Source organism: Sturnira hondurensis, unplaced genomic scaffold, assembly GCF_014824575.4.
Source record: "Sturnira hondurensis isolate 20B ecotype Veracruz unplaced genomic scaffold, ASM1482457v3 Scaffold0019216, whole genome shotgun sequence".
Taxonomy (NCBI): Eukaryota; Metazoa; Chordata; class Mammalia; order Chiroptera; family Phyllostomidae; genus Sturnira; species Sturnira hondurensis.
Window position 1 is genome coordinate 5749895 of NW_028091847.1, and position 18122 is coordinate 5768016.

Genomic DNA, 18122 nt, shown 5'->3' on the forward strand with positions numbered 1-18122 from the left:
AGGAGACACTGAGATCAGGGGTATTCAATAACTTTTCCAAAGTGACAGAGACCAGTCAAGTCTCAGTGACTCTACAGCCTCAGAGTCCCAGTCAAGTCTCAGTGACTCTACAGCGGACCTAACGTACATACAGAAAGGTGTCATTGCCTCACTTGGATTTTTTTATTAGTAGATTTTAATTTGTAAAGTAGTTACAAGTTCACAGCAAAATGAAGCAGAAGGTATAGAGTTCCCATAGACCTTCCTGCCTCCACACAGGCACAGCCTCCCCCACTACCAACATCCCCCACCTGAGTGGTACTTTTATTTTTTAACCAATGATAAACTCAAATTGACACGTCATTATTATCTAAAGTCCACAATTTGTGTTAGGGCTCACTCTTGGTCTTCTGCACTCTATGGTTTTGGACATGTATCTATCATTATAATATTGTATTGAGTATTTTCACTGCCCTAAAAATCCTCTGTGCCCTCCCTTTTGTCCTTCCTCCAGCCCCTGTCAATCATTGATCTTTTCATCATCTCCAGAGTTTGGCCTTTTCCAGAATGTTATCTGGTTGGAATCATGCAATATGTAGCCTTTTCAGATTTGCTGCCTTTCCCTAATAATATTTATTTAAGTTTCCTCCATGTATTTTCATGACTTGATAGCTCAATTTTTTTTTTAGTGCAGAATAGCATCCTATTGTCTGGATACTCTAGGGTTTATTTGTCCACTCACCTATTTATTTGTCCACCCACCTGGCTTTTAAAACTCCATTCTAGTGCAGTTAACGCTGAAAATAGAGGTGGCACAGGGCCCGGTCTTCCTCTTCTGGCCCCCACCCCTGCCTCCTCACTCCTGCCGTCCGCACAGCACTTGTCTCAGTGCCAAAGGGGGTACCCCTTTGGCATCCCTCATCTATTTAAGCGGCCTGAGAACCAGCCATTCCTCCAGGATGAGCTCTGGGGCCAATCCGAGGAGAGCTCAGAGCTCATGCACCCACCTTCCCTAAAATCAGGACATGCCCCTTTCCCTCCATGCCAAATATACTTTTATGTACCCACTCCGATCTCCAATACAGTCACTCCTACTATGTCTCATCCATGACTGCACTGGCTTCTGTTCTTGCAATTCCCCCTGACAAGGATTTATTCTATGGTCGTCCTCATTGGTTAAGGTGGTAAGTCCTTCGAGGACACTATGCATGTTTATGAACATCTGTGCAGTTATACTCAGCACAACACCTCACTCCATTAATAAATACTTTTGGATGGGGCGTGTGCATGTGTGGGTCCAGGGGATATAAAGGCAAAGGCAGACACAGTGAGAGACTGAAAGGAAGCCTGTGAGACCATCTGAATTATTACTGTCATCAAATTATAATACAGGATTATGTTTATTATGTATAACATTATATAATAATCCTATTATTATTATTATTTTAAAACCCTTATATAGCACATTTCTGTACTGTAGGATTTGCCTAAGGGCTTTACATAAATGGTAAATTTACTTGTTCCCTGAGAAGGCGGGACAGGCTGAAATATAAATAGATTAAAGAAAGTTTCAAATAAATTCCTGGAGGGCAGATCTGTAACAGTTATTACAGTGGAGTTAGGAATAACTAGGGTGCGTTCCTAACCAGTGAGAATGAGGTCATGAAGGGTGAGTGCTATAATCCAGCCCAAAACACCTTGGGGGCTGCACTGGGGGCAGGGATTGAGGTGGGGCAGAGCTCAGGACTGACCCAGAGGGCCACCGCTCGGCAGTTCCCGGGGGACCACCGAGCTTCCACTGTGCTGAAAGCCCGCCGAGTGGCTTCTCCCCTACCCTTCCACCTCGGTCAGGCCAGCAGCTGTGCATGTTGTCCCACAGCTCCACTGCCCCCCCCCCGCCCCCCAGAAGCAAAGCTTTGCTTGGTGTCATCCAGTGAGTCACCGGCACGGTTGGGAACAGACCCAGGCTGCTTCTGTGTTCTTTGCTGGGGCTGTTTTCTGGACATCACAATCCTTCCACATTAGTGGCCAGTTACACTTAAGGCTCTTAATGGTATTTAATGGGGCTTCTGGGATCAGAAAATGATGAGAAGTGAAAGCTGGGAGATAAAAAACCAAACCCTGAAATGACACACAGGGTCTGGATTACTGAAGGTTTATAAATGGCAATCCCGGTCATTGTGGAACTCATTCCACTGGGAAATGGTTCCTAGGTCTTCAGACTGGGTGGGAGAGAGAAGGGGAAAGTGGGAACAGCCAGGGGTCCTCAGAAGTTGTGTTCTCCAATTCCTCCCTGTGACTTCATCTCTATATTTACTTCAGGCCACCATTTGTCTCCCCTTCTCTCACTTACATGGCATGTTACAACTTACCATGCACATTTACGCCCATTGTTCCACTTGAAATTCATAACATAAATGTGATCCATGGAAAGAGCCGTGAACTGGAAGTCAGGTGACTAGGACTCTATACTCCACAGGCCATGTGACCTTGGGCAGGTCAGCTCACCTGGACCTTGGTCCCTTAGCTATAAAATAGGGACTGGTCTGGTTGGCCTGAAGGTACCATGCTGGTCTAAGCTTCCACGTCTGTGTGTCCAGCCCCAATATAGAGAAAGAAGCCACTGTCCCTGTAGCTGAGGCTGCCCGTGGCTTTCTCCATGTCCTCCCAAGGCTGCGAGGGGAGCACACAAGTTGTTTGGTCACAGGCTCCAAAAAGTTTGACAGAACAGGAAGAGCAGTGGTAGTAACCCCATCAGTGTGATAGAGGGGACAGGAGCAGGGGACCCAAAGGGGAGAACCTGAGAACCTGGTAGTGGCTGGAGACTGGGTAGTAGGGAAGAGGGATCGGTTTTAAGTGCTTCCAAAGGGAGCTGCGAGAGGAAGGTGCTCCTGGCAGACCTGGCAGGTGTAGCCTGAGGATGGGGCTGTGACTCAGCCAAGGACCAGCAATGACTGTTGGAAGGCGACAGTGACAGAAGCTCACCCTCTTGGCTTCATGTCTAGCACATGGGTACCATCATTGTGCTCAAAACTTTGAGGAGCCATTGTCTCTAATTTGTTTTTGATGTAAACATGCTGTTGTAACCTGGAATTTTCTATTGTTTTATAGAGAAAGGATTAGGATGGAGGCAAAACAAGTATTTCTTCTGCACCTCAACAGAGCTGGCCACCAGTGTGCCAAGTAAGGATGCTGTAAGCAGGATGGCCTCTCTAGTTTCAAAACAGGAAACACAGGGTCAAGGGTAGGCCTAGCAGGGCTGGGACAAGGGTGGAGTGAAATACCTGGGATGTCAGCCTCAAAAAGGCACTTGTTCTCAGGGTTGGGCGGGCGCAGGAGCAGGACCCCTGAGGGAAAGCACCCTCTCACTCACCTTTCCCTGAGGCCTGGGCCCTCCTTCTCTGGGAATCTTCTGAAACAGGGCGGATTGTTTGTCCAGAAGCACTGGGCTTGTGTTAAAAGGGAAAAACTTGTTCTAGGGGACTCAGTGTATCCAGAAGAAAACATACATTTCATAGCCCACCCTGATCACCACAAACATAGTCTGGGAAGGACTGCCAGGTTGCAATTCTTTAGTTGTCTAACCTAGGGAAACAGATTTAACCCTGTGGTCTTTCCTGAGCAGTAAAATGGGGGTGATAGGAGGACTGAATGAAGGGGGAGGGAGGAGAGTGAAAATACCTGCCACGTAGTTGATCTCAGTAAATTGCTAGTTTCCTGGGAGGCTGGGATAATGCTGAGTGACCAAGTGTTGGACAGGGCTCCTGCCTTTGGAAGTGTCCAGGGGCAACATTAGCATAAGAGGAGGGTTTGGAGACCAGCTCACCAATTTCACACGCAGAGATTTTAACAACTTGTTTCAGGTCGTACTACTGGTGACAGAGTTTGAACATAGTCAGAAGGGCCAAGTTGATCCAAGCTGATATAAACATTCAAGACCACAGCCTTTTTCTACCAGCGATGTGTAAGTATATGGGGAGGGGCAGTAAGTGAAGGGTAGTGAGTTAAGGGCCACAGAAAACTTAGGGACTTTGCGGTCAGCTTCAGACTTGGGTTAATCAAGGAGGGCTTCCAGGAAGAGGTTCTGAGGTTTCAGTGAGCCTCCCATTACGCTCAGTTACTATCCTTTGCTCATCACCATCTCAACAGTCAACATTTCTCAGTACAAAGGGAGATATGATGGGCTCTGACGCTACGCATGGGTGAGTGGAATCGTCTCCCCACTTCTTCCATTTCCCGAGGCCTGGTCCCTTTAAGGCATGGAAACTCCGTGAACGTTCAAGGGTAGCTTCGCGGCCTCCCCGAGACGCGCTTACGTCACCCTTCAGGGAAGCTGCTAACGTCAGCGCGTCTTCGACGAGTGGGGGCGGGGTCGTGACTCACCCGGACCCGGCCCCCCTGCCTCGCCAGGGCGCACGTGAACGCACCCCCTGCGGGTTTCTAATATTAGGTCCGGCCGCTCTGGTGGGGTCAGGAGAGGTAAAGGCGGGCAGAGGGAACTGGGGAGTCGGGGCACGGTTCTCCGGGACCCTTCCTGCCCCGTGGTCTGTCCTCCCGTAGGACGGGGCCGGACCGAGGGGGGAGTGGGGGTGGGGCTGCCCGCAGGGCGCCTGGAGGCGCAGGAGCGCAGTTGCCTGAGGCGAACCTGAAAGGGTCCCTTCCTTGTGCAACTCCGCCCTGAGCTCGCCTGCCTCAGTGGGCACTCAAAAACGAACCAAAGTTCCCTCCTGGACGACGAGTAGGCATTTTACAGAGGGGGCCAGGGTTCTGGAAAGTTCCCTGGTGGACGAAGTAAGGCATGGGCTTAAGTCAGAACAGCAGTCGGTTTCAATGAGGTCATGGGCAGGCGGAGCGGACCGAGCCCGTCGGGGCCCAGCCCTCGGTGGAACGTCTTTCATCGTCTCCTGGCTTCCCTCATCCTCGTCCCCACCCCCACCCCGGGTCTGGCCTCTGCGCGGGTTGGGCTGGGGGCTTGGCCTGGGGTCCCCTCCTCCCCACCGAGCTGTCACGTCCGAATTCAGTCTGGCAGTGAGAGCGAAGGCGTCATCCGTGGTGTGAAGGGCAGTCAGTGGCTGTTCCAGAGTCAGGCCAAGCACGGGGTGAAGGTCACCGGTTGAGAAGCCAAAGCTGATGCCACAAAGCCCGGGCCCTCCACCCCGAGCTGGTCCGTCCAGCAGCCAGATAAAAGCTTCATCTAAAGACATCCTGTGAAATCCACACTTTCCCGTTCTTTGGGGGAGGGGGGCCAGGGTTAGGGTTCTGGAAAGAAGCGTTGTCAGCTTAACGTGAACTGCAGTTGCGACTTTGCGGAGTGGTCTGCGCAGTTAGTGACCCGCATCCTGTTATTGGCCTGAGGTCTTTAGGTTCCACAGGGCTTGTCTCCGTGGGAAGCTTCTAAGACAACGTTCAGGGACCTTTGACCTTGTTCCACNTTCTGGAAAGTTCCCTGGTGGACGAAGTAAGGCATGGGCTTAAGTCAGAACAGCAGTCGGTTTCAATGAGGTCATGGGCAGGCGGAGCGGACCGAGCCCGTCGGGGCCCAGCCCTCGGTGGAACGTCTTTCATCGTCTCCTGGCTTCCGTCATCCTCGTCCCCACCCCCACCCCGGGTCTGGCCATCTGCGCGGGTTGGGCTGGAGGCTCGGCCTGGGGCCCCGGCCTGGGGCCCCCTCCTCCCCACCGAGCTGTCACGTCCGAATTCAGTCTGTCAGTGAGAGCGAAGGCGTCCTCCATGGTGTGAAGGGCAGTCAGTGGCTGTTCCAGAGTCAGGCCAAGCACAGGGGGTGAAGGTCACCGGTTGAGAAGCCAACGCTGATGCCACAAAGCCCGGGCCCTCCACCCCGGGCTGGTCCGTCCAGCAGCCAGATAAAAGCTTCATCTAAAGACATCCTGTGAAATCCACACTTTCCCGTTCTTTGGGGGAGGGGGGCCAGGGCTAGGGTTCTGGAAAGAAGCTCTGTCAGCCTAACATGAACTGCAGTTGCGACTTTGCGGAGTGGTCTGCGCAGTTAGTGACCCGCATCCTGTTACTGGCCTGAGGTCTTCAGGTTCCACAGGGCTTGTCTCCGTGGGAAGCTTCTAAGACAACGTTCAGGGACCTTTGACCTTGTTCCACGAAGGGCGTTGGATGTTACAAGAGTGTTGAATACAATGATCAACTGGGAACGTTGAACAGTAGAATGGGCCTGCTTTTACCCTGCTGGGTTGAAATTTTCTGTCAGGGCTTTAAAATTTTTTAAAAATTTATCTTTAGAAGGGAAGGAGAGAGGGAGAGAAATATCAATGTATGGTTGCTTCTCGTGCATCCCCTTCTGGGAACTGGCCTGCAACCCAGGCATGTGCCCTGACTGGGAATCAAACCGAAATCCTTTTGTTTCCCAGGCCAGTGCTCAATCCACTGAGCTACACCAGCCAGGGCAAAGCTTTTTTTTAATAACCTAGAAAAAAATATTTCTGTGCTCTCCTTTTAGAAAGAAATGGTGGAAAGTTAGTTGTGGAATAAAGGTAGCTTGGGGATTATGACAGGAGTGAGGAACAAATCGATAAGTCCACATGATAAGTGGAATTTTCATTTGTTTCTCAAAATCACCACACTGGCCTTTATAAATTGAAGTGTTTTCAGATATAAGTGGGAAAACTGCAAGTGTTTAGGGCTTTAGTTCTCATTCAAAACCCATCTTAACACAGGTTAAAAAGGATTGACGCTTACAATGCAACAAAGAAATTCAGAGGCGTGTATAGATTTATATTGTCCGTATAACAACAGAAGTCTCTCTGTCCGGGTTTTGTACCCTGGCTACCACAGTTTCCTCAACGCAGTGCCTATGTTGTGAAGGTGTTTGGTTGAGCAGGTGTGAATGATGAATAATGCTCTCGAACCGCGCATTTCCCTTTGAGTTATTGTTGTGTGTGTCTATGATGTATAAGAACTTTAACATAACTCTCCTTACATTCAGAAATGAGGGGTCATTTTTTTGTCCGGAAATTGAGTTTTTGCTTGAAAAATACTTAACCTTGGGATGGGCCACCTGCATCCTGTAGCATTCTGCTAAAGACTTTCCTGCCCCCAAGTTGTACCTGCTGTCTTTGAACTGTGTCTGTCATTGTGTGCTGCTGTGATTGTTTGCTGACAGGGTTCGCCCAGTAGACTAAGCCCTCGGGGCTTCAGACTAGCCTTATCTTTTCATGTCTAGCATCTGGAATATAGTAAGAGCTACAAACGTTTTTTGTAGTGTTTTGTTTGGTGAATAGATGTGGATTACCAAAACCACATTGCTCGTTTTGGGAAGGGAGGGTAATGGTGGAAAGGATGGAGCTGCGGACCTATGTGTCTGTTCAAGGGACAGTTTCCTTTTTTCCAAGCCTACCTTAACTCCTCCCCGTGAGGGAGGAACCAGGGGAAAATATAATAAAACCGACAACCAAACTCTTAATTATTTGGGGAACCTAAGTAGTAATGTACTTTTAGGTTCTAGGTGGTGGAACCCGAGCCCTCGAGTTCATAACTGTCATCCACACACTGTCATTGGTCAGATTCTTGTCACAGGGGCTGGCTAGTCTTAAGAAAACAAAAGTGATTTTAGAACCTCTGCTGAATCTGTGAATACTTGAGAGTAGTTGCTAAATGGAATGTTTACATTTGAAATTAAATCAGTTTCTGTACTATGATTCTTCACACTGACCCTGAGAGAAGATTTAGGATAGAACATGAAGAAAAGGTACTTACTTCCTGTCGGAGAAGTTACCATTGTCAGAGGGGGACTTTTACAGTGAAGCTTTTCTAACCAGAACTCTTAGCAAACTGGAATCGATGCCACACTCAGTATTACGAAGGGCTAGCGACAACACAGTATGTTTCTATCAGAGATTTAGTTTTGAAAATAAATATGTAGGGCTACAGTGATTAATATTTTCAGTAATAACCTAGTACTGCAAAATCCTGAATGAGAAGGTCCGCATTTTTGCATCCAGTATGTTTAAGTCAAGAACAAGTGATGTCTATTTGGAAGGTTTTTAATAAGATTTTAAATAGGATTATAGAAAAATTTTGAAAGTTTAGCTGAATGTTCCCAGTCAACGGGTCACTTGAGCATGATGAGACACAGACCGTAGCTTTCTTGAAAATGGGAGGGACACTAAGAAGAAGGAGAGTGCTATTGGCTAGGGTGAGCTTTGATAGTCCCTCCTCACTTTCGTCTGTCTCTCCTCACCACGAACACGTCTGTAGGCCTCGTTTCACCAGGGTTCTTTTCTCAAAACAGAACCTTCTATGATAATGAAGATAAATGACAACACCTTTCCTTTGTTGAGCACTATGTGCCGGACCAGGCATTCAATGCATTATGAAATTATTTCGGTCCTTGTTGCAATCCAATGCTGAATGGATGATTCCATTTTAGAGGCTCAGAAAGGCTAAGGGGCTTTCCTAAGGTCACACAGCAGTGAAGAAACAGCCATGATTTTGAACCCAAGTTGTCTTAGTGTTCTCCAGAGAAACAGAACCAATAGGGTGTGTTCTAGATATGTGTATACATATAAAGAGACTTATTGTAAGGAATTGGTTCACGTGTGAGATGCAGAAGAGCTGATATTCCAGTTCAAAAGCTGTCAGGCAGGAAGAATCCCCTCTTACGTAGGGGTGGGTGAGCTTTTTTGTCTCTTCAGGCCTTCGACTAAGGGCCACCCACATGATGGAGGGCAATCTACCAATTTCAATGTTAACCTCATCCAAGAACACCCTGTCACAAAAACACCCAGAGTAAGGTTTGACCAAATGTCTGATAGCCCTGTGGCTCCATCAGGTTAATCAATAAATTAACCATTGTATAGATCTCTTTGATTTCCAAAGCTTATGCTCCTAATGTTATGTCTTCCTCCCACTCTAGGAATTACAAAGTAGCCTTAACCCCGGGTCTCTTTTCTCTTCATTTGGAATGTCTATCAACATTCACCCCACTCAGACCTAACAAACACACCTAATTAGTGCAGGTGTTTAAGTGTCAGTAACCAACTTAGAATCCCCATCCCCATCCCCAGAAGCACCTACCACACAGCTATTTCCTTCCTTAGAATAACTTCCCAGCTTGTAATTACTCTGCCTGCATTCTGATTTTCTCTTCACACAACCCTTGGAACTGATTCCCTTCACTTCAGCAAATTCTACCTGTCTCCTTGTTCAGTCCTCTTCATTGACCTCTTTGAAGGACATCAGGCCTTGGTGGTACAGCCAGGCCAGCCCAGCCCATGGGCTTCCCTTCTCTCAACTGCCTCCTTAGCACTAGCCTTGCTTTTTGCTTCCTCTCGACTCACTCCTGCCATCACTGGCACTATCGTTTGAGAACTAACCTCCACCTTCTCCCCGCAACAGAAGCAACTGTCCCTGCAGGGGCCTCACTTTGAGTTCAGACTTGTGAACCCACGTCCCAGAGAGTGCTTATTTAAAAAAACTTCCATGACCTATGCACTTTTAATGAACATTGTTGATTGATTTTTTCCTCGATTGTAATTTTGGAAAGAATACAGATTCTTATGTAATTTTTGCTTAGTTGGCACTGCTCAGTTACACCCTAGGACACCTTATATCAATGTCACAGATGCCCTAATGCCGCTTCAGCATTTTTTCATGAACAGCCTCAGAGCTTTGTTCTGGGCAAGTTAGTTGTCCTTTAATACCCAGAACATTTTCATTCCCAATAGAGCAACGCTCTGATTACTTTTCTCTGCCTTTCACATCTTAGGTTTTTTCACTGCTGTATGTTAAGGATAAAATATTAGAGAACACAGAAAGCACACAGACAAAACTGTATGTTACTGATACTCAAAAGACAGGGTTGAGCCTGTCTGCCTTTCCAAACTGAAATTTTAAAGATGGATTTTGGAAGGTGGGCTTCACTGCAGAGGGCAGTTGTCACATACCAAGTTATCACTTAAATCACTTTTCGTTCTAAAAGTTAATTGACCACGCACAATACACTCATGGGGTATTTTATGAAAGCTACAAGAAAAGACACACTCTTGTTCCACGTTAGGAAAAAATCAGGTGTGCATTTTTTGATGGACAGTGACATCTGCCCCAATTACATTAATTAAGGCTGGAGAGCTCTTCCTGTTTAAAGTACATTTGTTAAGAGTTTTCAGAGCTTGGAATTACCCCTCCACTTGGTTGGCTTAGATGTGTCTGATAGAATAAAAACAGAGGGTATTAAGGAGGAAACATCACTTAATTACCCCTTCCTGTGTCCTTAATGCTTTCTTTAAACCCAGTTTTGTTGAAAACTGTCATTTCTTTTTCTTGGCCTTTTTAAGAAACTCAGCTACAATTACATTTTTGGATGCAATCTATCAAGTAATGAAACTAGCTGGTAATTCTTTATCTATTAAATGTAGAGTTTTTAGCATATTATGTAAGCAGAAATTATGGTAATATGGAATTTTAAATCACTGAAAAATTTACCTGCAATGATTTTCTGTTTGAGATAATTTTTTCAAATATAGCATTGCCTTAGCAACATTAGGGTTATAATAAAGGTTTTGCAGTTCAATCCTTATTTTTGAAAAATTTCATAACATTTTTATGTATCCTATTTTAAAGTACATATTTAATAATATATAACTAGATTATTAGCACCATAATTATATACAAAAAATTACTCCACTCATAAAAAGAAAATTTGTTTTGCACCTAAATTTTAAATTGTATCTTAAATTTTATTGTAATTTTAGCTATATAGTGAAGATTTCAGGCTTTTTTTGTTGTTTGTTTTTAAGTCAGGTGTATGGGGTATAACTTACATTCAGTCAAACTTGTCCTTTTCAGTGTAAAGTTGTGTGAATTCTGGCAGTCACGGTCACTACAACCACCAAGACAGAGCATTGCTACCACTCCAGAAAGCCCACCTGTGCTGCTTTGCGGTCAGCCAAAGGGTTTGATCTACATTCCTTAACAGCAATGAAATAAGACTGGTAAAAACATGCCTGGTACATGGACCTTGGGCCATTGTTGTTATAAACTAGATTATAACTTCAGAGGGAAGAAAATATAATTGAAACAAACCTAAGATTTTGAATATATTACTCTTAAATGATTAGGCAGAACTGTTACAAACAAAACATAATGCAAAGGATTGATTTCATTATGTTTTATATTCCATCTCCCTGATGAATATTTCTTTACCCTACGTCAGTCTCCTCAAATACCCTAATAGTAAATCTTCAAAGCATGTTCTCTTGCTAGCTTGTATATTAGTGTTTTCATTGAATATAAAAGCGGAATGTTGTTTCTGTTCTGAAATGAGCAACATACGGGCAAGGACCACATCCCCTTTGTTTGTATATTACCATCTTTTCCTTGCAAAGAAGCCTAAATATTTGTTAAACAAATGTAATTTTTCTTCATTTGAATAGTATTAAGTTGAGCAAAGAGGGCTCTAAGAGTGACTTGGATTTTCTCAAGTGAACATTGATAGTATTGATAACACTAGATGAAAACTTAATACTCAGTTAAAATTTTAGAGTTGGATTGAAATCTGAACTCCAACGTTGTTATTTAGCTGTGAAACTTAAGGCAAATTTATTTCTCTGGGCATCAGTTTTCCTATCAATGTTACAAAATCACAAAGCAAAACGCATCAGAGCAAAAGGCATGTCACATTAGAACTGCAGTGAGGAGGAATTTGAGGTTAAAGCCCTTGGCACAGCATCTTGCCCATAGACCCCTTCTTGTACCTTGAAATCTTTAGAAGTTACTTTTAAAGCCGAGGCTACAGCTGTCAGAGTGGAGAGAATTCTCTCTTAGGGTGCAGGTGCAGGTGGCTGGTTCGGGCCTGTGGGCGCAAGGGGGCTAATCACTCTCATTTGGCTTCCGGTTAACTGCACATTTTCATTTATTGGATTTTCTCTGAGAGAGGAAAGACAGAAGGAAAAGTGGCAATAGAGAAGAGAAAGGAAACAAGATGGGGAAATTGAGGAAGGGAGCGATATTTACTGAATGAATGATTGAACAAATAGTGAAACGAATGAATGAACAGAGAGCAAAATACCAAAAAAGTAATATTGTCCTTTGTAAGCCATCTTATGTGACATACGTAATAAAAAAGAGGAAAAAGTGAGGAAGTTCTATAAAGAACACCAAAAAACTAGGTATTTAAATGTTTTGGAAAAATAAAATGAGAGTGCAAAAGTTTCTTTTTACATGGTGTTAATTTGTATATTACATGGCATTCGGGTTCAGAAAACAGTGGTTCAGAGTTACTGGCCTACTCTGATTTCCTGAAGTTGTTAAGTTATTTGACCAGTACAGTGTTATTAGAGCATGGTGAAACCAAGAATACCACCTTTTCTTGCCCAGTGAGCAAAGATCAAAAGAATGTCTATGCTCAAACTATCAAATTTGAGGGCAGGATAAAGACAATTTTAAATAAGCAAGATTTCAAAACAATTACTTCTCATTTGCTTTTGTCTCAGGAAGCTGCTGGAGGGGGTGGTCTTTCCAAATAAGGGGAAAAAAAGCAAGAGGCAGGTGTGAGACCCCAGAATCAGGGACTCCAATTAGTTTTACAAAGGATAGCAGTAACTTTCGAAAACATCATGATGTGGAAGATTGAAATAAAAAATCAAAGGAGTACAGGTGAAAGAGAAATGTAGGAAAATAAAAGGTAGAAGTAAGAGGAAGAGAAATGCATGCTCTGGGCCTGCATAATTTCAAGAATGGGATGACAAAAATCCAACACTTAAGTTTCCTAGCATCCAAAGCAAAAGAGGAAATAATGCTCAGCTACAAGTTGCATAATGTTCTTAAGATAAATAAGTACTTTCCCGAAAGACCTATTGTAGATATTATGAAAAGTGTCTTTTGCTCTTCATTTTATCCCTACAACAGAATGTTGTATTTCATGTGACTTTCTTATGGCGGACCTTATGGCCCCAAGTATTACTAAGTAAGGCAGTTCTGTGAGGACTAAATAGTGCTTTCCAAGGTGAGCCAAAGGCATGTGAATGGCACGTCAGGTTATCACTAATTGGCATTCCATTCAACTGCACCGGAGGCTAGAAGGAGGTTGGCAGGTTAGTCTATTGTCCCAAGCAATTTAGCTCTTGCCACACACTAGCTCCCTCGAAGCAAAACAGTATCTCTGACCTGCCTGTGCCCTCCTTCGAAGGCAGTTTGGTATCTCTCTGGTGACTGCAGCAGGTGCCTTGGGGGTCACACCCTCCACCCAAATGGCTCATCAGAGTATGCCTTTCTCCCCGTTTCCAAGAGGAGTCTTGGTAAATACATTCTTCTCTGATGCATTCCATTTCCAGTAACATGTTAGTATATTTATGCTGGATTTTTCTAGCCCTCCTATTAATCTAACTATGAATGTAATCTAGATAGGAAACTTTCTGATCGCCCAGCTCCTTCGCCAGGTGCCATTCAGGATGTCATGTCCCTCAATCTTCCATAAGCATTTATTTTCTACCATCAGGCTTATTTTAATAACGAAGATTGCCTTTATTAGACAACTAGCTAGAATTTTCAGCTATCATATTATTGATAAGAATTTACCACTTAGGTAGTTCTCAAAAAAAGTTTAACCCTTATTTGGTATATTTTCCTTTAATAATAAGTCTTAATTATTATTGGAAATAATAAGAAAATCAATTCTTAATGGAAAATCAAGTATAATTTTTATAACTCATCTACTGTTCACCATTATTTAACCTATAAGTCACTAGTTATTGAATAATTATTGGAAACGTTTTTAAATAGATTTTGAACTAACCTTTAGGAAGATAAAATTTTGTGCTATTATCTCTTTTGTGTCTAATAGAACCTGTTTGTTTATACATGCATAGCTGAATCTCTCTGACATCCGAAAATTCGAAACTGTGACAGGAGACCTCTGTTTGTATAGTAGTATTAACTGCTTTTTTTCTTCGGGAAGTTTATTAATAGGATTACTCTTCAAAGCAATAAACTCTCTCTGCCACTTACAGGCCAGTTATTACTGTGCTGGCATTTCTGTTGTCTGTAATAGAAATGCTTCAGATTGAAGACTGGAAAATGCCCTGGTAGCCTGATGGAGGTTATAGTAACATTTTTATGTTCACCTGCAGAAAATTACCATATACTAAATGAAGATTCATTGAAGCATTTCTGTAGTAGTATTACATTTATTTAACATTTCTTAGTAATACAAAATTTAATAGTCATTTAATATTATTTCTAAAATAACCAATTCCTTTATTTTTCATATCTACTGTTCATTTTTTACTCTTTCTAAAAATAGAAATGTGGTTTTCTAAAAATTGATATGTAGAAACAGTCTCTGAAGTATTGAATATCATATTCTTGTAAGCAGAACTGTTATAAATTTAGAAATAATTTTTGTAAGAAAATATCACAGGTGTTGAAGAGATTTTTCTTTGTAATTTCTTCCAAATTTAGATAATATTTTGAGTTTAGAAAAAATCTGTGCAATAAGAATTTTCAGAAATGACATCAGCAGGATGTCAGAATAGGAAGCCCTAGAGCCTTCTTCCCGCACAAACACACCAATTCAGCAACAGCTCACGAACAATTTAACTTTGTGAGAAATCCAGAAACTAACTGAAAGGCCCTTGCACTGTGGTGATTGTGAAACCAACTCACCAAAGCCAGTAGGGAGGTTCAGGACACCCTCTCAGCAGAATTCCTGTCCCTGCACTGTGCAGTACAATCAGGGAGATCCCCTAGCTCCCAGCTTCTTCCAGGGGTTGAATGAAAGGGTTGGTTCATGCATCTCATACCCAGCTTTTCCAAAGGGCTCCCCAGAGGACTGGCTTCTGTCTTGGAAGTCTTGGAACTCTGATGGGTCTGGCATAATCTAGCCACCTAAGGGAGAAGGGAGATAGGGGTGTGAGCTGATAGATACCAGATCCTCTCTCCTGCATATCATGGAATGAACAGATGAGAAATCCTAGCTCTCAGTTACCCCTTCAGAAGAGACAAGTTGATCCACGTGTCCAGAGCCCCAACTTCTCTGGGGCAGATCGAAGAACTAGAATCTGTCTCATCAGTCTGAGAACTCTGTTGAGTCTGGTGCAATCTAGCTGCCTTGAGGGGAATGGAGACAGTGGTTTGGACTGACAGATGCAGTAGCTTCCCCACCCCAGCTCAGCAAAGAGCAAGTGGAAGAATATCATAATTTCTCAGTTTTCGCTGGCAGAGGCTCCCACATCTGGTGGGGATGCTCTGATGGGAGTCTTCTCTTATACAATGCCTGCTTTGTCTAATGCACAGACACCAACACGGAGAGACAAGGAAAATGAAGAATCTGGCAAAGGTGTTTCAAACAAAGGAGCAAGATAAATCTCTAGAAACTGACCTTAATGAAACAGTTATATGATTTACCTGACAATTCAAAATGACTTATACAAAGATGCTTACTAGGTCAAGAGAGAAATGCATGAACAACATGAGAATTTCGACAAAGACACAGAAAATATTAAAAATTACCAAACATGAGTCATGGAGCTGAAAACACAGTAACAACTGAAAAATTCACTGGAGAGCTTCCACAGTAGACTAGATCAATCAGAAAGGAGGATCAGCCAACTCAAAGATGAGTTATTAGAAATAATTCAGTCAAAAAAGCAAAAAAAAAGTGAAGAAAGCTTAAGGAACTTAGGGGATATAACCAAATGGACTAATATGTGCATTTGGGAAGTCCCAGAAGGAGAAGACGCAGAGAGAAAAAGGACCTAAAGGCTTATTAAAATAAGTAGTGGCTGAAAGTTTCCTAAGTCTGGGGTAGGAAATGGACACCCAAATTCAAGAAGAAAAAAAAACCCAATTAAGATAAATGCAAAGAAATCCATACTAAAACACATTATAATCAACTTGTCAAAAGTCAAAGACAGAATTTTGAAAGCAACAAGAAAAAAGCAACTTGTCATATACAATAGGACCCCATAAGACTATCAGTGGATTTTCATTAGGAAACTTGCAGGTTAGACTGAGTAGAATGATGCAGTCAAAGAGCTTAAAGGGAAAGAAAATCCAACTAAGAATAACCAGCAAAACTGACCTTCAAAGATGAAGGAGAGCCCTGGTTGGCTGGTGTGGCTCAGTGGATTAAGTGCCAGACTGTGAACCAAAGGGTCACTGGTTTGATTCCCAGTCTAAGGCACATGCCTGGGTTGGGGGCCAGGTCCCCAGAAGAGGGCACATGAGAGGCAACCACACATTAATGTTTCTCTCCCTCTCTTTCTCTCTCCTTCCCCCTCTCTAAAAATAAATAAGATCTTTTAAAAAAATGAAGGAGAAAGACCCAGACAAAAATCTGAGGGGGTTCATCACCATTAGGCATGTCTCATAAGAAATGCTACAGGCAATTCTTCAAGCTGAAATGAAAGGATGGTAAATAACATGATAGTATTAAAAAAGTATGAAACTTTAGTAAATACATAGACAAATACAGAATACTGAATTACTATAATGGTTGTAGGCAAATCACTTTTAATTCTAGTATAAAAGTTAAGACATTAAAATGAATATAACTAAAAATATAAGATATACTATGAGTAGATGTAAATTGTGATAACATAAAAAGGGGGTGAGGTTAAAGTGGAGTTTTTGTGATTGAACTTAAATTGTTATCAGTGTAAAACAGACTTTGAACTCTAAGGTCTTTTACGATTTTATGTAAGCTCCAAGGTAACCACATACACACACACATTTCTTTAGATATTACACAAAAGAAAAAGAGAAAGGAATTAGAGCATGACAGTACAAAAAGTAAAATTTCAAACAGAAAGGATACAAAAGGAGAAAGATAAACAGACCCAAGTAACACATGAGTAGCAGGAAACAACTAACAAAATGGCAATAGTGAAGTTTTCCCTGTCAATAATCACTTTACCTGTGAGTTTAACTCCCCTATTAAAAGGCATAGGTTGGCTGATGGATTTTTAAAAATAAACTAAACAGCTATATACTATCTACAAGAAATTGACTTAACAGTTAAGGACACACACAGGATGCATGTGAAGGGAAGGAAAAAGATTCCACTCAAATGACCAAAAGAGGAAGGGCGGCTATATCAAAAAAAGGAGACTTAGTAACTGTCACAAGAGGCACAGAAGGTTATTATATAATAAGGTAGAATTCTAAAAATACCCAACAGATTTATGAAAAATGTTCAATATTATAAGGGAAATACAAAAAATCCAAGTATATGAACCTGCAATCCCACTTCTGAGTATTAAAAAGAATTGAAGTCAGATCTCAAGGAGCTATGAACATTCCCATGTTCATTGCAGCGCTATACCCAATAGCCAAGATGTGGAAACAACCCAAACTTGTCCATTGAGAGAGAAATGGACAAAGAGCATGTGGCATTTACATACATTGGGATACTGTTAAGCCTTAAAAAGGAGGGAATTCTGCAAGGTGCAGCAACATGGATGAACTAAGTGAGATCAAAGTCAGTCATAGACAAATACTGCGTAATTCCACTAAGTGAGGTACCTCAAATAGTCACACTCACAGACTCAGAGTGGATGACAGTCGTCAGAAAGGGGAGAAGGGAAATTGGAGGCTGCTATTCAACAGGCACAAAATGTGTTAAGACAGACTGTACAGACCTGCTGTACAGCATTGTAACTACAGTCCTAATAACAGACACTTAAAATTTGAAGAGCATAGATCTCACGTTAAGTCTTCTTAACACAATGAAATTGTTTTTAAAGATTTTTTTAATGTAATTTTCAGTTGTTTCAATCTTGTATCTTCTCTTTATGGAAGTTCTGAAGCTCTGTGCCATATAAAAATAGCACTTAGATCAGTAGCAAAGCTGATGAACTGGTATGGAAGGGAAAATTTATAGCCATAGGGTCGTAAGAGCTAATGACCATGCCTCAGTGCTCTCCACAACCCTATCAGTGCTTGAAGGCATGTGCCAGCACTTCGGTGAGACTAGCTAAAGGCTCTCTTTTATGTATTCGTCATCTAATTATGGGAAGAGCCAAAAAATTTTGTTCAGTTGACAGAATTTTCTTAGGGTTAAATTCATATTGTGAAGGGACTAGAGATACAATATTCTGAAGCATTTTGGAAACTGAAATTTGAGGAACTGGTCAAGTAAAAGGGTTTTTTTAGATCTTAGCTTTCTAAAAATCAAC

The 18122-nt window shown here is 42.7% G+C and overlaps 1 long non-coding RNA gene across 1 annotated transcript in view; it reads left to right on the forward strand.

Moving 5' to 3' along the window:
* The window catches only part of LOC118974213 (uncharacterized), a 46711-nt gene extending 43564 nt beyond the window's left edge, over positions 1 to 3147 (forward strand). Inside the window, exon 3 of the long non-coding RNA XR_005063808.1 lies at positions 3091 to 3147. This is a non-coding gene — a long non-coding RNA (uncharacterized LOC118974213). The remainder of the gene's footprint in view (positions 1 to 3090) is intronic.
* The last annotated feature ends 14975 nt before the right edge of the window (positions 3148 to 18122 follow it).